Source organism: Oryx dammah, unplaced genomic scaffold, assembly GCF_014754425.2.
Source record: "Oryx dammah isolate SB20612 unplaced genomic scaffold, SCBI_Odam_1.1 HiC_scaffold_13, whole genome shotgun sequence".
NCBI classification, from domain to species: domain Eukaryota; kingdom Metazoa; phylum Chordata; class Mammalia; order Artiodactyla; family Bovidae; genus Oryx; species Oryx dammah.
Window position 1 is genome coordinate 46,509,118 of NW_024070197.1, and position 21,829 is coordinate 46,530,946.

The 21,829-nt window shown below is 46.1% G+C and overlaps 1 protein-coding gene across 2 annotated transcripts in view; it reads left to right on the forward strand.

Annotated features, from left to right (window-relative positions):
• Positions 1-21,829, forward strand: part of ZNF423 (zinc finger protein 423) — a 342,911-nt gene that overhangs the window by 206,300 nt on the left and 114,782 nt on the right. The gene's annotated exons all lie outside the window — the stretch shown is intronic.

Below are 21,829 nucleotides of genomic sequence, written 5' to 3' on the forward strand. Positions count from 1 at the left end.
TTTCTGGTGGCACAGGGCTGGCCCAGAGCGTGGGTTTGGCAGTAATGGCCTTTGGGAGCTCCTGGAGTTTTGGTGCTCTGGGTCTTTGGTAGAAGTGTGATCACCTTCACCAAGACCTCCACAGTCTTGAGTGGTGAGAGGTCTGTCCTGGGTTGAGCATCCTGACCCTTACTTCCTTTCCACTTTTCTGCCTCTGATATCTTTTCATTAAAGTTTTAACAACAGCCATGCCAACTGAGTACTTTTTTCCAAAACCCTTGATCTCATAGTTTAAAAAAAGTCCCGTTCACGCTGTTCACCTATAACTATCACAACATTGTTAATCTGCTATACTCCAGTACAAAAATGTTTTTGGTGTTTAAAAAAAAAAGTCCATTTAAATGTCCAGCTCAGAGGAGCCTCACAAACAGAGCACACCTGGGTAACCAACACCCAGGTAAAGAAACAGACCATCCCCCGGTCTCAGAAAGCACCCCCGCTCGACCCTCTCCAGGTCCTGCCCCCAACAAAAGGGTGTCACCATCCTGTTGTCTAACAGCAGAGGTCACTTGGGGTGGTTTTGCATTTTATATAAATGAGATCACACAGTCTCTGTTCATTTGTGTCTGGTAACTTGTACTTGTTCATATTATTGACTGTGATTGGATCTTCTCAGTAGTGGATGCTATTCTGTGTGAACACATCACCGTTTATCTATTCTTGATACACATCCTAATGGGCATCTGGGTAGTTTCCCTTGTGGAACTGCTTCACATAGTGTGCTGCAGTGAACATTCTTGTGTGAGTCATTGGTGAACATGTACATGCAGTTTTAATGAGAATATTCTTGGACTCAGACCGGGGAGTCATAGGATGTGAGTGGGTACCCTTTCAGCAGATGCAGACAAATACATTTCCAAAGTGGTCATATGAAGTCTTGCTGTCACCCCAGCCTGTGAGAGCTGCATGTCTATGCCATCATCTGCATTGTACATACCAAGAACCACTGCGAAGGCCCTTCTGTAGTGGAGCTGTGCTCAAGGTGGCTACGGTGTCCAGGTCCCCACCAGGCTCAGTGAGTTTGGATGCCTAGCATCCCAGTGACTGACTCGGGGCAGGTGTCCTGAAGGTGCTGACCCTAACCGGGTGCCTGGTGGGGCTCCCTCAATGATGAGGGGACATGAGGAGCACAGGGGTGGCAGGTAGGGCCCTGGGGAGTTCCGCCTGACAGGGAGACTAATGACTGTTTAATTTCTTCTGTTTGAATGTCCCCCCGCCCGGCTGAAGCAGAGGAAGGAAACCACCCTGTCAGTCACAGGCTGCCGAGAGCGCTTTCACGGCGGTGTCGGGGAGGTGAAGATGAAGATATCTCAAAATGTTTGCTTTTGTAGCAGGTGTTAATGTGTGCTCCTGTTTGTAAGCACGAAGGGCGAGAGGCTGGCTAATTGGACCACAGTGGTTTCAAAGGTGTTTCTCCCTGCTCCTCTCTCCTTTCCACCTATCCTTTTCGCGCAGAGCCGGGAAGCTGCAGTGTCCTCAGGTGGAAGGCGAGGGCCGGCACCTCTCTGGAGTCGGGGGAGAAGTGAGGGGAGGGCTTGATTGGCGCTCATGGGAGAGGGGGGCTTGATTGGCACCTGGGTCTTTGTGGGAGCGCGGGGCGGGGCTCCGGCCGAGGAAGTGGCTGGACAGGGCCCCTCCCCGAGCCTGCGCAGTGCCGTGAGCGGGCCTGGTCTCAGGCCACGTGGAGGATGGGGGCCTGGGAGCCGGCAGCAAGGGGCTATTGGTCTCAGAGCCCAAGAGTCCGGGCAAGACGTTTATGCAACTGCACAAAGTCTCACAGGCAGGGCCTTGGCGCATGGCCATGAGGAACGGGCTAGGGCCCCGCTGGCGCCACACCTCTGGTGCCGGCTGGTACCTCTTCTTACTCTGTCCCACCCTCCCCACCTGTCCGCCCTTCACTGCACTCCTCACCTCCATCCATCAAGGAACAGCAAGCCCCCGCTGCACGTGGAGACCTGGGGTGGCCCCTGTGGGCGACAGAGGGTGAAGGGGACTCGGGCTGTGCCCTCAGAGACCTCCCAGCGTCCTGCTGAAGCCCTCACAGTCCACACCCTGCGGGGTGGAGGGATGTCACCTGGGTGAGGGTGCTCACAGCTGTCGTGTCCTGAGCCCACCACAGGCCGGGTACTTTATGTAGCTGCTAGTTCTGCACCTCACGGAGGAGGGTTAATGGCTTTCCCAGGTTCTTCCAGCCAGGAAATAGCAGAGCCAGGGTCTCCATAAAAGCCAGGCTCTCTTCACTGTGCATGGCTCCCCTGCCAGGGCCTGTGGTGGGAGAGACACAGCCCTACCCTTAAGGGTTCTCTGCCCACGGGAGAGGCTGGTGGGTGTCCAGGTAAGCACTGTGCAGTGAGGTTGATGCTCCCAGAACACGGACTACTGGGTCCAAATAGGTCCATCAGGAAGGCCTGGGTTTTGAAGAATGAAGAGGAGTTTTCTCTGTGGTTTAGGGCCATCTCTGGCAGGGGCAGCAGCCTTGGCAGGGAAGGACAGTCATAGAGAGCAGGGCCCTCGGAAAGCTGATTGTAACGAGGAGGCAGGTCCTTGAAGGATGGGTGTTGTTAGGCTGAGAAGGTGGGGAGCAATATCTGGGGGAGGACCCTGGGTGAGTAGAGCTCAGAGACAGGAGCAGAGGAAGTGACTGGGGGACAAGGGACCCCGACCTGGCCAGGATGGAGACATTGCATGTGGTAGCCTTGTGGGCAGTGAAGGTGCGGAGGTGATGTGGGCTGCACCATGGAGGACCTTGAAGACCAGATTAAGGGATTTGGATTTGGGGGCCCCAAATCTGGGGGCCCCTTGACAGATGCTTTATTTGATTTCTGTTGAAAAACCCAAAGAGGTGTCAGACAGGGCTCACATTCCCACATGAGTTGGGCAGTACTGGGACTGTGTGTTCTCAGGCTCCATTGGGCCTCCCAGTCCCTACTGTGATTTGACGAGATACTTTGCTCATCTGTGTCCCTGCCTGGTTCCTGTAGACACATGAATGTGTGACCTTGGGCTTACCCACTAGGGAGCCACTGAGGGTTTTGGAGCGGAGTGTGGCCTAGAGCAGCTGGGTGCTTTATGGAGGCTCAGAGGGGGGAACCTGGAATGAGGCAGCACAGTATGGACAACTATGTGGAAAGGCGTCAGAACAAGGTTTAGTGAAATCCTTGAAGGAGCAATTCACCAAACAGAAAACAACAGTAAAATTCAGCAGAAGAAAAGTAATAGACTCTCATGAAGATGACGAATATTGAATTTAAGATGTCTGGAGACTGGAACTTAATGGAATGATTCTAGCACAGGTAATACTTGGGAGAAGTTAAGATCTGATGGAGTGTTTACTTTGTTTATTATTGTCTTTATGCCTTAAAAAAAAAAAAATTGTTATGCAAAAACAGAGACCTGCCCGGTCTGGTCCAGGGGTCAGGGAATGAGGCAGGGAGAGAAGGCAGGCCATAGGACATCCATTTGGCCTGTGCTGTGGGCCTGTGGGCCCTGGTGGCTTGGGGAAGATGGTGGGGGTGACAGTGGGAGGTGTGAATGGAAGAGAAGCAGGCCCAGGAGCCCTGGGTCGGGGCTGGCACGGCAAAGCTGGTAAAAACTGCCCAATGTCCCTGTGGACAGCTTCCTCCTGCTAAATGACCCGAGCCCAGAGTGGCTGCCTGGAGCCAGCGGGGGTAAAAGCCCCCTTAGTGGCACCAAGGGGACTCGGCAGATAGACGTGATGCTGTTCAGCTCAGCGGCCTTCTCATCAACTCAGGGCACGGGGGTTCTGAGGCAGGCCTCCCCGGGGATCTGGACTGCGGGAGCCCTCCCCCCCGGGGGACGCTAAACTGGCCTTTTTATAGCGGGGGGCCGCATCGTGACTTTGCAGCCTCCAGACCCTGGGAGTTATGATGACCCAGGGACACGTCTCCTTGGAAACATTTTCCCAGCACCCCTTTCCTGGCGGCTGCTGGTGAGGGAGTGATTTGGAGCTGATAGAAAGGCGAGGGTCTTTTGAAACCTTTCAGCGGCAGGGTCTCCTTTGAAATCTCCCCTCCCCACAGAGAATGGAGCCCCCTTCTCCTGGCTTCCTCCAGCTTTTGAAATGGTTTTAGACGCCCCCTCCCCCAGTACATCAAAACCTTGGAGCAGTCTACTGCACTGATCTGCGGCCTCCTGGAGGGTCCGTCCCTCCCCACCTCCCCCTGCACCCGCCCCCCTGCCATCAGTGACCCCCTTCCCACCCTCACCCCACTCTCTGGAAGGATTGCCTCCCCCCTGGAAAATGGCTCTGCAGGAGGCCTTGCTTGGGCTCCCTGGGGCCTGCTGAGGGGAGAGCTGAGGAGGGCTTGTGGGGGGCCTGGCCCAGAGACAGGAAGCCCCGTGGCCGGGGACAGAGGAGTGTCTCCCCATGTGTGTTGGACATGTATGTGCAAGGACACGATGTGCACGACCCCGGGAGGCCCGGGGCTTGTGGGACCTCAGAGGCCCAGAGGCTGGTCCTCCTGCCCTCTCCTCGTCTGCTCGCAAACCTCTCTCAGCTCTTCTCGGGCCGATGGCTGGATGAGGGTCTGAGAACTTGTCCTTGAAATAGCGAACTTGCTATGACCCAGGTTGGCCCCAGGGGAGTGACTCAGCCTCTGGGCCCTGATGTCCTAACTCAGGGCTTCATGGGCCCCTGGGGGGAGCCCCGAGAAGGGGCCGGGCTGGGAAGGGATGGTCCTCGGGGAACCTTGTCAGGGACGTTTGCCCTCCGTGTCCTTGAAAAGTGGCTGTGGACCCTCTGGCAGGCAGCCAGGCCAGAGCCGGCCCGTCCCGGTGGGGCATTAGTCATTCTGAAGACGTTATTTTCTTGGTCACGTCAGCCTCTTTCCCTGGGTGCCTCTTAAGGCCTGGGCTTTGCTGTGAAGAAATGAGGCCGCGGGGGCCCGCCCCCCCCCCGCATTTGGAAAATCAGCCTCTCCCACCTCCTGCTCAGGCCTTCAAAACGCCCCCCATGCTGGGCGGTGGTCCTTGGCTGTCCTCCCTGACATAGCACTTGGAGGGGAGGGGTCTGCTCGGGATATGGGTGTGTGTGTGTGTGAGAGAGAGAGAGGAGGGGAGAGAGGCTTTCTGCCTTCTAAGTCTTCAGAAGCTTATCCCAGAAGACATCCTGAAAGCCACCTCGCAGACAGGGTACCCCCTCTTTCTGCGGCTGTTGCCTTGAGGAAGACCTGGCCTGCAGCGTTTTTCGAGAGGAAGGAAAGGCTGGTGTGGAAATCAGCATTTCACCCTCACACCAGGGAAATACAAAAACTCTCAAATATAACTGAAGAGAAAAACACGTGAAAAGGAAAAGGAAAAAACGGTTCCTGTTGACTTTCTGTTGGGAACACATGGGGCTGAGTGGGGCTGTGCTAGCTGTTTTCTGGTGCTTTTCATTCGGGTAACACCAGACCCAAAACATCTGTCTAACCTTAATATGTGATAAAACTGTCTCCCTCTGCCCCCAGAGATCACGTTTCAAGTTCCGGGACTGTTCTGTCAGGATAACAAGCTTGTGCAAAGAGCCTATAATCCAGTTCTTTCCTCCCCTCCCCTCCCCTCCCCTTCCCTTCCCCTCCCCTCCCCTCCCCTTCCTCTCCCCTTCATCTCCTCCCCTCCCCTTCCCCTCTCCTCTTTCTCTTCCTTCTTCATCTCCCAAGTAGAGCACAGTCACTTCCCTCCTTAACAGCCCTTGTGGATGAGAGGACTCAGTTTCCCTGATTTTGAATCTCATTGGTCACTTTAAGGAGGCTGTTGATCAAGTACTTGGTCCATGAAGAATCCATCAGTTCTGAATTTTAAAATAGTGAGTTTTCTCATCTCAGGTGGCACAGTGGTAAAGTATCTGCCTGCAGTGTAGGAGGCACACAGATGCATGTTCAGTCCCTGGGTCGGGAAAATCCTCTGGAGTAGGAAATGGCAACCCACTCCAGTATTTTTGCCTGGAGAATCCTATGGGCAGAGGAGCCTGTCGGGGTAAAGTCCATGGGGCCACAAACAGCTGGACACAGCTGAGTGAGTGCAAGCATATCATTTTCATAGATTTTATCCTTTTTTAAGAAACCTGTAGGTGAGGTTTTCTCGGAATAGTAACCTCTGTTCAATAAACATGATTGACATCCTCAGTGAGGAAACTCTAACCAAGTTTAGTTCAGTTCAGTCAGTCGCTCAGTCGTGTCCGACTCTTTGTGACCCCATGAATCGCAGCACGCCAGGCCTCCCTGTCCATCACCATCTCCCGGAGTTCACTCAGACTCACGTCCATCGAGTCAGTGATGCCATCCAGCCATCTCATCCTCGGTCGTCCCCTTCTCCTCCTGCCCCCAATCCCTCCCAGCATCAGAGTCTTTTCCAATGAGTCAACTCTTCACATGAGGTGGCCAAAGTATTGGAGCTTCAGCTTTAGCATCATTCCTTCCAAAGAAATCCCAGGGTTGATCTCCTTCAGAAAGGACTGGTTGGATCTCCTTGCAGTCCAAGGGATCCTCAACAGTCTTCTCCAACACCACAGTTCAAAAGGATCAATTCTTCGGTGCTCAGCCTTCTTCACAGTCCAACTCTCACATCCATACATGACCACAGGAAAAACCATAGCCTTGACTAGATGGGCCTTAGTCGGCAAAGTAATGTTTCTGCTTTTGAATATACTATCTAGGTTGGTCATAACTTTCCTTCCAAGGAGTAAGCGTCTTTTAATTTCATGGCTGCAGTCACCATCTGCAGTGATTTTGGAGCCCCCCAAAATAAAGTCTGACACTGTTTCCACTGTTTCCCCATCTATTTCCCATGAAGTGATGGGACCAGATGCCATGATCTTCGTTTTCTGAATGTTGAGCTTTAAGCCAACTTTTTCGCTCTCCTCTTTCACTTTCATCAAGAGGCTTTTTAGCTCCTCTTCACTTTCTGCCATGAGGGTGGTGTCATCTGCATATCTGAGGTTATTGATATTTCTCCCGGCAATCTTGATTCCAGCTTGTGTTTCTTCCAGTCCAGCGTTTCTCATGATGTACTCTGCATATAAGTTAAATAAGCAGGGTGACAATATATAGCCTTGACATACTCCTTTTCCTATTTGGAACCAGTCTGTTTTTCCATGTCCAGTTCTAACTGTTGCTTCCTGACCTGCATACAGATTTCTCAAGAGGCAGGTTAGGTGGTCTGGTATTCCCATCTCTTTCAGAATTTTCCACAGTTTATTGTGATCCACACAGTCAAAGGCTTTGGCATAGTCAATAAAGCAGAAATAGATGTTTTTCTGGAACTCTCTTGCTTTCTCCATGATCCAGCGGATGTTGGCAATTTGATCTCGGGTTCCTCTGCCTTTTCTAAAACCAGCTTGAACATCAGGGAGTTCACAGTTCATGTATTGCTGAAGTCTGGCTTGGAGAATTTTGAGCATTACTTTACTAGCATGTGAGATGAGTGCAATTGTGCGGTAGTTTGAGCATTCTTTTGCGTTTCCTTTCTTTGGGATTGGAATGAAAACTGACCTTTTCCAGTCCTGTGACCACTGCTGTTTTCCAAACTTGCTGGCATATTGAGTGCAGCACTTTCACAGCATCATCTTTCAGGATTTGAAGGAGCTCAAGTTGAATTCCATCACCTCCACTAGCTTTGTTCATAGTGATGCTTTCTAAGGCCCACTTGACTTCACATTCCAAGATGCCTGGCTCTAGATTAGTGATCATATCGTCATGATTATCTGGGTCATGAAGATCTTTTTTGTACAGTTCTTCTGTGTATTCTTGCCACCTCTTCTTAATATCTTCTGCTTCTGTTAGGTCCAGACCATTTCTGTCCTTGATCGAGCCCATCTTTGCATGCAATGTTCCCTTGGTATCTCTAATTTTCTTGAAGAGATCTCTAGTCTTTCCCATTCTGTTGTTTTCCTCTATTTCTTTGCATTGATCGCTGAAGAAGGCTTTCTTATCTCTCCTTGCTATTCTTTGGAACTCTGCATTCAGATGCTTATATCTTTCCTTTTCTCCTTTGCTTTTCGCCACTCTTCTTTTCAGGGACGTGATAACTTAAAAGGATAAGGTAAAATCATGTCACAAAATCTAAGATATAGAAGCTCAAAAGACAGGCGTGTTGTCCAATCTGGGCATTCCAGGAAGGCTTCCAGGAGGAGGTGACACCTAATCAGGCTCTTTTAAGGCAGAAAATAAGGTGGGAGGGGCCTTCCAGGCAGAGAAAATAGCATAAGCCAGTTCAAAGAGAAGAGACTCACGTAGTATGTCGATAATTCAGTATATACTTCAGGTAGATTGCCTTGAGTTGTCTGCAGACAATTCAGTGTTGCTTCAGAATAAATTTTGAGGCAGGAGGTGGGTGAGGCATAGAAAAGGCAGAGTACAGAGTAGGGGAGGTGAGAGAAGATGAGGATATTGGTTAGGAGGGTATGGATTGGAGAAGCATTTAAGAGCCAAAACTGGCAGGATTGGGGAAATGAATGGAAATGGGAAGCGAAGCCCCAATGGAAGATGACACCATGCCTGAAGAAGAGCTGCTGGCAAAGAAGATGCTTCCAGCAATGATCAGTGACATCTAATGCAACTTGTCACGCACAGGCCCTGCTATCAATATCTACAGGTGTTATCACACTTTAGAGAGGGGCACTGCTAGTCTCCCCATTTTGTACATGCGGAATTGAGGGGACATGTCCAATGTCAGTGACTAGCAAATGTGAGTTCGGGCAGTGTAATTTCTGAGCTTGGAATCCTCTTAACTCCTACAACTGGAGGCCCATCCCACTTGGTTAGCTTGAGTTTGTTGGCGATTGGGCCTTGAAGGAGATGCCTGTTGGCCGATCTGAGTGTTGGTGTCTGGCCGGCAGTCAGCCGCATGGGTGGGGAGCTCAGGAAGAAGGCCTGGGCTGGAGGAGGGGTTTGGAGGCCTCAGCACAGGTGGTGGGGCAGCTGGGAGAAGTGAGGGGCATGAGGAACACGTGGTCATCCATCCCCAGACAGCACAGTGCTTCTGGGCAGTAGCGTGAGAGGCCACAGAGAGATCCAGAGAGGCAGGCTGAAGGGGGTCTGCTGGACCGTCCTGAGCATGAGCAGCAACAGCGGAAACGGGGGAGGAATAATTGGAGGGGAGGTGGGGAGACCAGTGCTGTAGATTTTACTTCCCAGGTTCCAGACTGGGAAGGGAGTGCGGGAAACAGGGGCCAAGGGACCCTGGGGTCAGAGGAAGCTTCTGTATTTTGAAGAGGAAAAGATCAGAGTATGTTACTAGGTTGAGGAGAGAGCCAGTGGGGAGCAGAGGAAGGATGGAGAGGAGACAGCAATGGAGCCAGGCCTGGTGGGGTGGGGGCCGGGGCCCTGGCACCATCTTGGTGGATCAGTCCACGGGCACAGCCTTCTTCTCTTGCTCTCCGTGCCATGGACTTGGCCGCCTGTGTTATTGAGTTGACTTTGTTGAATGCCCTTTATGGTCATTTGGCTGCTTGGGAGCAGCTGACACATGAGCAATTTGCCTTGCATCTGCTTCTGGCCGGGCCTCGCTGGAGTGAGGGCAGAAAACAAGGGCTCTGCAACCCCAGGGCTTGGCCTGCTCTGCTCTGAGCTCCCAGTAGGCGCCAGGACCTCACACTGGGCTCTGCATGGCTGGCCAGGCTCCTTGCCTTGTGAATCCCTGGGCTCCAGTGGGGATGAAGTGCGAGGCTTCCCCTTTTGGCTGCAGATCTCTGCCCTGAAGGAGTCAGGGTGTCCCGCACTGGCTGACACCCCTTCTGGTATGGTTTCCAGCTCGTCTCCCTGGGCAAACCAAGGTAGGGAGAAGGGAAGTGATTCTCCAGAGACACACTGTGAGTTGTGCATCTGACTTGGAATAAGAATCCAAGGTTGCTGATGGAAGTGTTTTTAAACAGAGATGCTTTGGTAGGGAGTTACTGATTTTAGTTCATCCTAAAGATCTTTATGAACACCAATAGTTTGCTTAATTTGCTATAGATATATTAATGAGAAATAGAGTGTGCACATGTGTGTGCGTGCACTCACACACACAGAATGTAGAGCTCTACAGTGAATCATAGTGGTTAAGAGTACTCCCAGCTCATAGTTAAAGTTATTCCACCTTTGTATGCTTCAGTTCTGTGTCCATAAAATGCCCCCATCTTAACATACCTTTACTAACATAGCAGTTTAGGCAGATCTCTTTCAGTGACGATTATGAGATCCAAATCACTCTGACTAAAGCATTCGGTTCAGTTCAGTCGCTCAGTCTTGTCCAACTCTTTTCAACCCCATGAATCACAGCACGCTAGGCCTCCCTGTCCATCACCAACTCCCGGAGTTCACTCAAACTCATGTCCATCGAGTCGGTGATGCCATCCAGCCATCTCATCCTCTGTCATCCCCTTCTCCTCCTGCCCCCAATCCCTCCCAGCATCAGAGTCTTTTCCAATGAGTCAACTCTTTGCATGAGGTGGCCAGAGTACTGGAGTTTCAGCTTTAGCATCATTCCTTCCAATGAACACTCAGGACTGATCTCCTTTAGAATGGACTGGTTGGATCTCCTTGCAGTCCAAGGGACTCTCAAGAGTCTTCTCCAACACCACAGTTGAAAAGGATCAATTCTTCGGCACTCAGCTTTCTTCACAGTCCAACTCTCACATCCATACATGACCACTGGAAAAACCATAGCCTTGACTAGATGGACCTTTGTTGGCAAAATAATGTCTCTGCTTTTTAATATGCTATCTAGGTTGGTCATAACTTTCCTTCCAAGGAGTAAGCATCTTTTAATTTCATGGCTGCAATCACCATCTGCAGTGATTCTGGAGCCCAAAAAAATAAAGTCTGACACTGTTTCCACTGTTTCCCCATCTATTTCCCATGAAGTGATGGGACCAGATGCCATGATCTTCGTTTTCTGAATATTGAGGTTTAAGCCAACTTTATCACTCTCCTCTTTTACTTCATCAAGAGGCTTTTTAGCTTCTCTTCACTTTCTGCCATAAGGGTGGTGTCATCTGCATATCTGAGATTATTGATATTTCTCCCGGCAATCTTGATTCCAGCTTGTGCTTCTTCCAGCCCAGTGTTTCTCATGATGTACTCTGCATAGAAGTTAAATAAGCAGGGTGACAATATATAGCCTTGATGTACTCCTTTTCCTATTTGGAACCAGTCTGTTTTTCCATGTCCAGTTCTAACTGTTGCTTCCTGACCTGGATATTAAAAAGAGAATTATTGGCTCATGTAGCTGAAAAGTCTGGGGATACAGTGGGTTTCAGGCATGGTTGGATCCAGGAATTCTAACAATGTCATCACTAGTCTAACTTTCTTTTACCTCTCAGCTCTGCTTCCCCTTTGTTGCCTTCATTCCCAAGAAGGCTCCCCTGGTGCCAGTGAAAGCCAGCAGCTCCCCACTCAGCAGCCCCAGCAGAGAAGGTCATGTGCTTCTTCATCAAAAAAGGTTTCAGGACTGGGACTCAGTGCTTCAGAGGCGTCCTGCAACTGCCCAGGAGACAGTCATTGTAGCCAGGGATTCAAGTGGGTTGACTAGTCAGACTGGCACCACCCACCCTCCTTGGACACTGGGGTGGGTGAGTATCTGTCTCTGCTCTGCCCACAATGGGAGGAGGGAGGGTGTTCTTAAAAATAGAAAAGGTGTCTATTTTCCACAAGTAGGGGGCAGCACTGACAATAGAAAGTCACAAACCCCTACCTTTTGGGGGATGTTAGGGGGATTAAATGAGTTAAAATATATGACAAGTGCCCAGCACTTTTAGTTCTCAGTAAGTGATAGCTATTAACATTAGTATTATCATTATTAGTCCCTGTGGCAGGGACTAATTAAAGATAATGATGCTGCTGCTGGGGCCCTTGTTTGGTGAGGACAAACTGAGCCTCTCTGTGACCCTGCTGAGTGTACCATCCTGGGTGCCAGCCCACGGCTGCTCAGAGGATACTGCTGAAGTCCAGAGGAGGAAGACTGACCCTCTGCCTTTATCAAGCTCTGCAGGGTTCTGCCTGCAGAGTAGCTCCAGAAGAGGTAGCTTCAGTCAGCATGGTTTATTCATTTACTCCTTCGTTCATCCAGCACCTTTTTTCTATCCTGAACACCTACTCTGTGCCAGGCCCTGTGCATAGATGTGGCAGCAAGCCAAAGTCCCTGGAATCCCGGAGCCAGTGGGGATCAGCTGCTAAACAAGAAAGCAGATTAAAAATCCCAGCTATTTCAAACCATGATATGTTTTATGAAGAAAATGAAGGATGGTCATGGGGTGTCCAGGAGCTGTGCTGTTGGCAATGGCCTGGCCAGGAGGTGATTGAGAGTGAGAGCGTAGTTTTAGTTTTGATCAGACGCATGACTACTCACTGAGCTGGACACTTGAGCCTGTTAGTTTGTGTGTCCTTCTCCTTAGGATGTAGAAGGAAATGGCAACCCACTCCAGTATTCTTGCCTGGAGAATCCCATGGACAGAGGAGCCTGGTGGGCTGTAGTCCACAGGGTCTCAGAGTTGGACACGACTGAGTGACTTCACTTTCTCCTTAGGAAGGGGAAATCCTAGAGGTAGAGGTGGGGCTGCATCAGGTGAGAGCCGTTCCAGGTGCTGAGGAGGCAGGCAGCCTGGGGTTAGTTGGGTGCTGCTCCTCGTGCCTAGAGGGCACCCTCCCCCCGCCCCCTGCCCCGGCCATGGTATGTCAGGCTCCCTCCAACACTGGAGATGCTCGCATCCACTCTTTTGCCCTTCCTCTGGATTCTGTGTGGACCACCCACAGAGAATCTCGGTTCACCAGAGCTCCATAAATCCAGCAACTTGGGGGCCTCCCGTGCTGGCATCTGCCTTCCCTCTCTCTTAAGGCACTGTCCAGTCTGGGGCATCTTCGTGGCCCCCCAGCATCCCCTTTGCCTGTGCTCTGGCCGCTCTCCTCAAGTCTTCTTTACTTCTCCCTGGGTCCACCCTACTTCTTTCAGTCTATAGCCCTTAGCTGGTTCCCGATGCCTGTGTCCTGTTCTTCCCTCTTAGGTTTTACAGAATTAGCAAATAAACATACAGGATGGCTAGGTAAATTTGGGGCTTCCCAGGTAGCGCTAGTGATAAAGAACCTGCCTGCCAGTGCAGGAGACATAAGAGACAACGGTTCGATCCCTGGATTAAGAAGATCCCCTGGAGGAGGGATGGCAACCCACTCCAGTATTCTTGCCTGGAGAATCTCATGGACAGAGGAGCTTTGGAGGCTACAGTCCCTAGGGTCACAAAGAGTCAGACATGACTGAAGTGACTTAGCATGCGCTAAATTCCAAATAGACAAGTAACTTTTCTAGTCTAAGTGTCCCCAATATCACCTGGGTTATCCTCATACTAAAAGGTTATTTGTTTTGTGAAATTTAAATTTAACCCGCTATCCTGTATTCTACCTGGCAGCCCTCTGAGCTTGGGGAAGAACGGTGGTGACCCACCTCCTTCTTTTAAAGCTGATGGTCTCTTTTTCATCCTTATAAAATGTTTAACTAGCAAAATTAAGCTTTTAAGGTTGAGATAATTGTAAGTTCACGTAGAGATTCGGTTTCCTCCAACGGTTCGTTTGTAAAACGAGAGCACTGTATTACAAGTAGGATATTGACATCAGTACATTCAAGCTACGGAACTGTCCCAGCACCACAAGAACCCTTTATGCTTTCCGTTTAAAGCCACAGCCACTTCCATCCTGCCTCTGCTCCTTCCTTAACCTCTAGAAATCACGAATCTGTTCTCCATTTCCATAATTCTGTCATTTCAAGAATGTTATGTAAATGGAATCAGGCGTAAGTTTACATTGTCTTTGGGACAGATTCCAGGAGTACAGTTGCTGGGCCTATGTTTTACTTACGCCGTATGTTTTATTTTTAAAGAAACTGCCGAATGTTCCTAGAACAGCTGTTCCATTTTATATTCCCACCAGCAAGTTTCTCCACATATTTGCCAGCATTTAGTTTGTCACTATTTTTTATTTTTGTATCTTTTGCCTCTTTCTAATTGGATTGTTTGCATTTTCATAGTTGAGTTTTAGAGTTCTTTATATATTCTAAGTACTAGTCCTTTGTCAGAGAGGTAAGGTTTGCAAAGGTTTCCTCTAGGTCTGTAGCTTGTCTTCATCCTCTTCACTGGATCTTTTGTGAAGTAAAAGCTTTAAATTTTGATGAAGTCCACATTATCAGTTTTTCCTTTATGGCTCTATGTCTTTGGTTCTCAGTGTGAGTTCTATGCGTGCATGCTAAGTCACTTTGGTTGTGTCCAGCTCTTTGCAACCCTGTGGACCCTGGCTTGCCAGCCTCCTCTGTCCTTGGGATTCTCCAGGCAAGAATACTGGAGTGGGTTGCCATGCCCTCCTCCAGAGGATCTTCCTGACTCAGGGATGGAAACCTCTTCTCTTACGTCTCCTGCACTGGCAGGCGGGTTCTTTACCAGTAGAGCCAACTGTGAAGCCTCTAAGAGCTCTATGCCAACTGCAAAGCCTCTAAGAGCTCTATGCCAACTGCGAAGCCTCTAAGAGCTCTATGCCTAACCCTAAACCGCCAAGGTTTTTTTTCCTACTTTTTTCAAAATGTTTTATAGTTTTACATTTTGCATTTAGGTCCATGATTCATTTTGAGTTCATTTTTATATAAATTTGAACTGAGTACCACACACCTCCCCACATCCAGCTGCGCCTGGATCATCTTTTGAAAGGAGCTTCCTAGGTGGTGGTAGTGGTTAGAAAAGACTATAATTCTTTCATTGAATTGTTAATTATCAGTTGGACATATTTGTGAAGATCTGTTTCTAGGCTCCATTGATCTATGTGTCTATCCTTCTGTCAGTGTGACACAGTCTTAATTACTATAGCTGTTTAACTCTTGAAATCAAGGAGACTGAATTCACCTTTCTTTTTCAAAATTGTTTTAGCTATCTTAGGTCCTTTGCCCTTTCATAGAACTTTTAAAATAATCTTGTCTACATATACAAATGTTCTTGCTGTAATTTTAATAAGAATTGTGTAAACTTGTATCTTGATTTGGGGTGAAATGATGTCTTCACCATGTTGACCTTTCTAATCCATGAACATGGTGAATCAGTTTATTTGGATCTTCCTTTATTTCTTTCATTATTGTTTTATAGTTTTGTTTGTAGTCTTGTACATATTTTGATAGATTTACATCTAAATATTTCAATTTTTGAGTGATTATAAATGATTTTGTGTTTTTAACTTCAATCTGGTTCATTGTTGGTATGTCAATGTATGGCAAAATCAATACAGTATTGTAAAGTAAAATTACAAAAAAAAAATACAGTTGGTTTTTGAATGTTGATTATGTATTCCTTGATTTTGATGAACTCAGTTGACAGAGGTTTTTGGTAGATTTCATGGGCTTTTCTATACAGACAGTCATGTCATCTGTAAACAGGAACAGTTTTATTTATTCTTTCCCTATCTGTGTGCCTTTTTGTTTCCTTCTTCTTGCTCTGATTAGAACTTCCAGCATTTGTTGAATAAGAGTGTGACAGTGAACATCCTTGACTTGTTTATGAGCTTAGGAGCAAAGCATCAGACTTTTACCATCAGATATAATAACAGGGTTACTTTTTTTTTTATAGAGACTCCATTGAGTTAAGGAACTTTTCCTCTATTTTCCTATAAGTTTTTAATCATGAGTGGGTATTGAATTTTATCAATTTATTAAAAGTAATTTATATGACCATGTGATTTTTTTCCTTTGGTTTGTTAATATCATGCATTATATTGCTTGGTTTTTGAACCAAATAGCATTGCATCCACTTAACCATGGTTCAACATATGTTGTTGAATTATCTTTGATAGTATTTTCTTAAAGTTTTTTCTCTGTATGTATGAGTGATGGATATTGGTCTGTAGTTTTCTTTTGTTCTGTCTGCTTGGTTTTGGTATTGGGCAATATTAGACTTATAAAGTAAATTGAGAAAGTTCTCCTTTTGTTCTGAAAGAAATTATGTGATTATGTAGACTTGGTATTGATCTTTCTTTAAATATTTGTTAGAATTCTCCAGTAAAATAATCTGGGCCTGAAGACTTCTTTTTAGGATGTTTGAAATTTTGATTTCAAGTATTTGGTAGTTAAAAGACTATTCAAACTATTAATATATCATGTTGGCTGAGTTGTGGTAGTTTGTGCTTTTCAAAAAATTGGTTTGTTTTATCTAATTAGTCAAGTTTATGTGCATGTAGTTTTCGTAGTATTATTCTCTTATTTTCCTTTTGATGTCTGTAGCATCTATAGTGATAGCATCAGATTCATTCCTGATATTGGTGATTTGTGTTTTTTGTCTTTATTTCTTTGTCAGTCTTGTTAGAGATTTGTCGATTTTATTGATCTTTTCAAAGAACCAACTTTAGAAAATAGATTTTCAATAATGGTTTTCTGTTCTAAATTACATGACTTCTGCCTTTATTATTTCATTTCTTCTTGTTTTGGGTTTATCTTGCTCTTATTTTTCTAAGTCTTTGTGGTGGAAGCTTAGTTATTGATTTGAGACTGTTTCTGTTTTCTAATATATGCATTTGGTGATATGAATTTCTCTCTTAGCGTTGATTTAGCCAGGTCCCACAAATTTTAATATACTATAGTTTAATTTTATTTCAATTTTTAAAATATTTCCCTTGAGCTTCATCTTTGACTTGTGATTGTTTAGAATTGTCTTGTTTGGTTGCCAAGTGTTTGGACATTTTCTTGTTATCTTCATTTAATGTATGGTTTGATTCCATTGTGATTGGAGAAAACACTATATATGTCTTTCATTCTTTAAACGTGTTAAGATTTTTTTCGTGCCCTATGATATAGTGAATATTGATATATTGTCTCTGGGCACTTGAAAAAAATGCATGTTCTTCTGTTTTTGGGTGACATGTTCCATCAATGTCAGTTAGATCTTGTTGATTGATGACGTTGTTGATTTCTTCTGTATCCTTGCTGATTTTACACCTAGTTGATTTATGAATCACTGAGTGAGAGGTGTTGAAATGTTCTACTGTAACTGTGAATATGTCTGTTTCTCCTTTCAGTTTTATTAACTTTGGTTTCACATATTTTGCAACTATATTATTTGGTACATACACATTTAAGTTTGCAATGTTTTCGTGATAGATGAACTTCTTTATCAGAACCCTTCTCTATCTCTGGTATTTTACCTTTTTTCCTCTGAAGGCTATCCAATATTAATATAGCTCTTCTGCTCTCATTTGATTGTTTGCAGTGTAATTTTATTCCTTTTACTTTCAACCTGACTGTATTGTTATATGTTAGGTGAGTTTCTTGTAGATAGAATATAGGTGGGCCACTCCCCGTCCTCATTCTGCCAAACTCTGTCTTTTTAAAGTTTGTATTTTGACCATTTATATTTAATGTGATTAATTATAGGTTAGAGCTTAAGCCTGCCATTTTATATTTTATTTTCTGTTGGTTTTCTCTGCTTTTCTTTTCTGTTTTCTTCTTCCTGCTTTCCTGTGTGTTACTTGAATATTTTCAGGAGTTTAATTTTGGTTAATTTGTAGTGTTTCTTTTTGTACAACTTTTAAAATGGTTACTTAGACATTACATTATATAAACATAGCTTAGCAAAGTCTTACGATGCCATCATTTTACAAGTTCAAGTGAAGTGCAGAAACTTAACTTTCATTATCCTCCCCCATTTATGATCTAGTTGTTTAGAATATTTCTCCTATATATATTTAGAACCATATCAGCTAGTTTAAAAGTTGTACTTCAAACATCAAACATAATTTAGAATACTCAAAAGAGGTAGAGAAATTATTATATTTACCATAATTTTGCTTGCTGTGTTTTTCTTCCTACTTGCAAGAATTCCTTTATCATTTCCTTTCTATTTAGAGTTCCTTTAGTCTTTTTTTCTTTTTTTTACAGTAGGTCTTCTGGTGATCAATTTTCTAAGTTTTTCTTCATCTGAGGATGTCTTGATTTCTGCTTCATCCCTGAATGGTATTTTTTTGCTGGATATAGATTTTGGGTTGCCAGTTTTTTTCTTTTAGCACTTGAAAAGTATTGTACCACTTTCTTCTGGCTTCTGTTGTTTTTGATAAGAAATCTGTCACTTGAATTATTTTTTCACAATAGTAAGGTGGCATTTTTCTTTTTCTGCTCTCAAATTTTTTTCCTTTGTCTTTTTTTTTTGACTACTTTTATAGTTTACCCTCTCACTGCTCTCTTTTTAGGACTCTGATCACATGCATGTTAAAATCTCATCAATTTTTAAGGCTCTTTTCATTTAAAAAAATCTATTTGCTCTCTTTTGTTCAGATTGTTGTTGTTTGCTCAGATTGGGTGATTTTTATTGTTCTGTCTTCCAGGTCATCAGTTCTTTCCTCTGTTTCCTCCCTTCTGATGTTGAACCCATCACTGATTTTTAGAAAAGTTTTGTTTTTTACATTTTTCATTTCTAATATTTCCATTTATTGCTTCTTTTAATGTTCTGTTTCTTTGCCAAAACTATTTCATTGCTGAGACTTTCTTTTTCCATTAGTTTCACACATGTTTATAGTTGTTGGTGTATTCTGTGACAGCTTCTTCAAATTCCTTGAGAGAGAACTGTAACATCTCAGTCATCTCAGTTTTACTATGTATGGATTGTCTTTTTCCAGTTTGAGATCATCCTGGTTCTTGGTGGGGCGAATGACTTTCAGTTGAAATGGGAAGAATTACAGGTTAGTCTCCCTACTAGGTCTCCAATGATACCTCTTTGAATAGAGGGAAGAGTGCCCTATTCCGGCTTCCCGCCTGGCTTCCACTGACGCTGGGAGGATGGGTGTAGCAGCTTGCTACTGCTGGAGGTGAAAGTCTAGGTTCTCCAGATGGTCTCTAGTGACACCATGGGGAGGGGCCATGTTACTGCCCAGGAAGCATGAAAGTCTGACTCTACTCGGCTTTTTCTACGTTCCATGGAGAGGGGGTGTTAGGTCCCTGTTTTAGCCTGAAAAGCCTGGAAACCTAGATGCCCTGCTCAGCCTTTGCTTGAATGGGTAGGGTGAAGGTACAGCTTTTTCTGTGGATTTGGCTGGAGCAAGCTGTTATTATGTACAAGTTTTCTGTCTTGCCAGGCCATACCTTTTCTGGTCCTTTGGCTAAAGAGCCCAGACTTTCCCTGGGGATTTAAAAATTTTCTGAGATACATGAAGCAAAAAGAAAACCCAGGGAACTTACCACCTTGTCATTTCCTGGATCCCAAGGTCCCTGGCTGTACTGCCTTCTTTTCTCTAACATACAGAATATTCTTGTGTTTCTTTCATATATAATGTCCAGGGTTTATATTTGTACTTATTGGAGGAATAGAGAAAATTGTGTCCAGGGGAGAAATCTGGAAACTGAATAGGCAACTATGAGTCTCAGGAACATTTAGAAAACATCGCTTTATTCCACAGTGACTTTTATGCAAGGTTGCTGGGTCCAAGGTCTTGTGGGGAAATTGGAGCTTAGACTGAAGGTTTGTAGCTCAGACCTGGGCCAAGGTCATTTCAATGACCCCTTTTTTCTCTCCCCTTCTCTTCCTTTGCAAGGGGAGAGAACAGGGGCTGTGCGAGACCCTTGACTCACCTGTTGGTGGCAGTCATAAATCAAGCCTAGGAGCACCCGTTGTAAAAGTTGATACTAATGACACCTTATTCCTGTGTCTGGCCTTGCCTTTTGTTTTCTTCCCCCTAAAGATCCTTCTTCTCACTGGGATTTTATCTCCTAGGAGCTGATGAGGCAAGCTGGGGCGGGGTCCTACCTAACATATCACCTGAGTGCACTGATGGTATGAACCCAAAGCTGGCAAATGTGGGCCAGTACTAGCGCTTGAGGAGGGATGCAGAGATGCAGTGTTGCAGATGTGGGGTGGTAGAACGATCTCAAATCCGTGCAGCCGAGGGCTGGTAGCTGTCGTGGGAACTGGGAGGGAGTCAGACCAAGATCTGACTGGTCATCTGGTCGTCTTGTCCCTTCAAAGAAGTACAGCGCTTGCACAAGCCCCACTTTTCTCACCTGGAGGCATTCTGAGTCCCCTCCCTTGTCACCCCAGGCAGGGTCTCAGGAAGCTGTAGTGGAACTGTAGTGCTTGGGTGGATATTGGAAAGTGGTGATGTTTCTGGGGTGGGGAGGCAAATAAAACCATGACATTGTTTTTGGAGGATTGAATGCAGATTGTCAACACAAATATATTTCTGGACCTAACAGTCGAATGTGTGAATTAATTATGGACCTATTAAGAAGCAAGCTTATTCTTCCTTTCAGTGACTAAAACATCTCCTTTGCCCAGCTCTTTCACTCTGGAAAAAGGATTTTTCCATGGCATGGACTGTCCCTTTAAAGTTTTAGGGGCTGGAGTAAATACAAGAAACTAGCAGAAATTGCAAATTTCTGCTTGGCTTCTAGCAGCCACTTCAGTTTTTGTGATCTGTCCCTGGAATCTTGGTTAGGGTTGAGTTCTCATCAAATGTTAATAAGCACTGTAAAGGATCCATAGCTTTAGGAGGAATAATTGTTTCTACTGGTAAAGTGAGTCTTTAGAAGATGCTGAGGGTGAGGTCATCTGTCCACTCTGGGCCCAGTTATCTTGTTGTGTCCATGTGCTCTGAATTCTGTGGGCTGTTGTCCACGTACAGGGCTATGGTGAGCCACAAAAGGCATTTTCATGTATGCAGGACCTGCAAAAACATTTCACTGAGTGACTTGTCACAAAGGATTTCTAATAAGGGGTAGCCTCCTAAAAAATACCCACACAGACACACACAACCTCCTCACCTCTCACCTGCATGAAGAGCTTCGACTATCTCAGCATGTGCCCTCAAGATCAGTTTTACAAAAAACAAAAACAATCAAAAAAAAAGATTTAGCATCTCACTGTCAGATATTTTGGGGCTTCTATCTGCAGGATCAGGTATCTTGCTCTCTCTCTCCTGGGGCAGTCCAGCTTTTTCCTGGTGACCTGTTGGCAGTCTTCACCCGCTGCAGAACCCCTCCATGTGAGCCCTGCTCGGGTTTGAATGGCTTTTGCAGAGTTTGCACCATTTCTGCATGTGGAAATCTCTGCAAGGCAAGAACATCGCTCCTCAAAGCTAATGAATGGATAAATAAAATGGTAGTGAGAACACATCCCTCACCCTGTTCTTTTTTTTTTTTTTACAACATTAATAGATCTTTTAAAAAGCATTTGTTTGACTGCACTGGATCCTAGTTGTGGCACATGGGATTTTAATTTAATCTAGTTCCCTGACCGGTGACTGAACCTGGAGCCCCTGCATTGGGAGCTCAGAGTCTTAGTCACTGGACCGCCAGGTAGGTCCGCTTCACCCGGTCCTAACCCAACTCAGGGCACCTGTGTCCAGGGACCTGGTGGAGGGTTGCTTGATGTTTACATGGTATGCACCAGTACCACTGTCCTGCTGCTAAAAATACTGAAATAGTTCCTGAGCTGCTGGCAAAGAGTTTCTGCCCTGAACCTCTGGTCACAGATCCTCCCCTGTGCCTGTAGCCTTGGCCCTTCCCTAGATCCAGAGCACAGGAGGAAAACGCCTGGTCTATTAAGGCCGCCAGGCCACAGCCCAGGATGATTCAGTCGGTGGGGATCCCAGTTGTTAATGCATTGGCTTCCCAGCCCTGCTTGTTGACGCATTTTGTACCCATTCTCTTCCTTTGCACTCAACAGCAAGTGTTTCCTGGATCTGAGCCGTGTGCTACTTCTTTGCTCTGCAGCCAGCTTCTCTTGGCCAGTCTCATTTCCTCCTGAGCTCATCCCCCACTTCGGAGCCTGTGTCCCCACCATCTTTCCCTTTTATACAGCGGCAATGAGTAT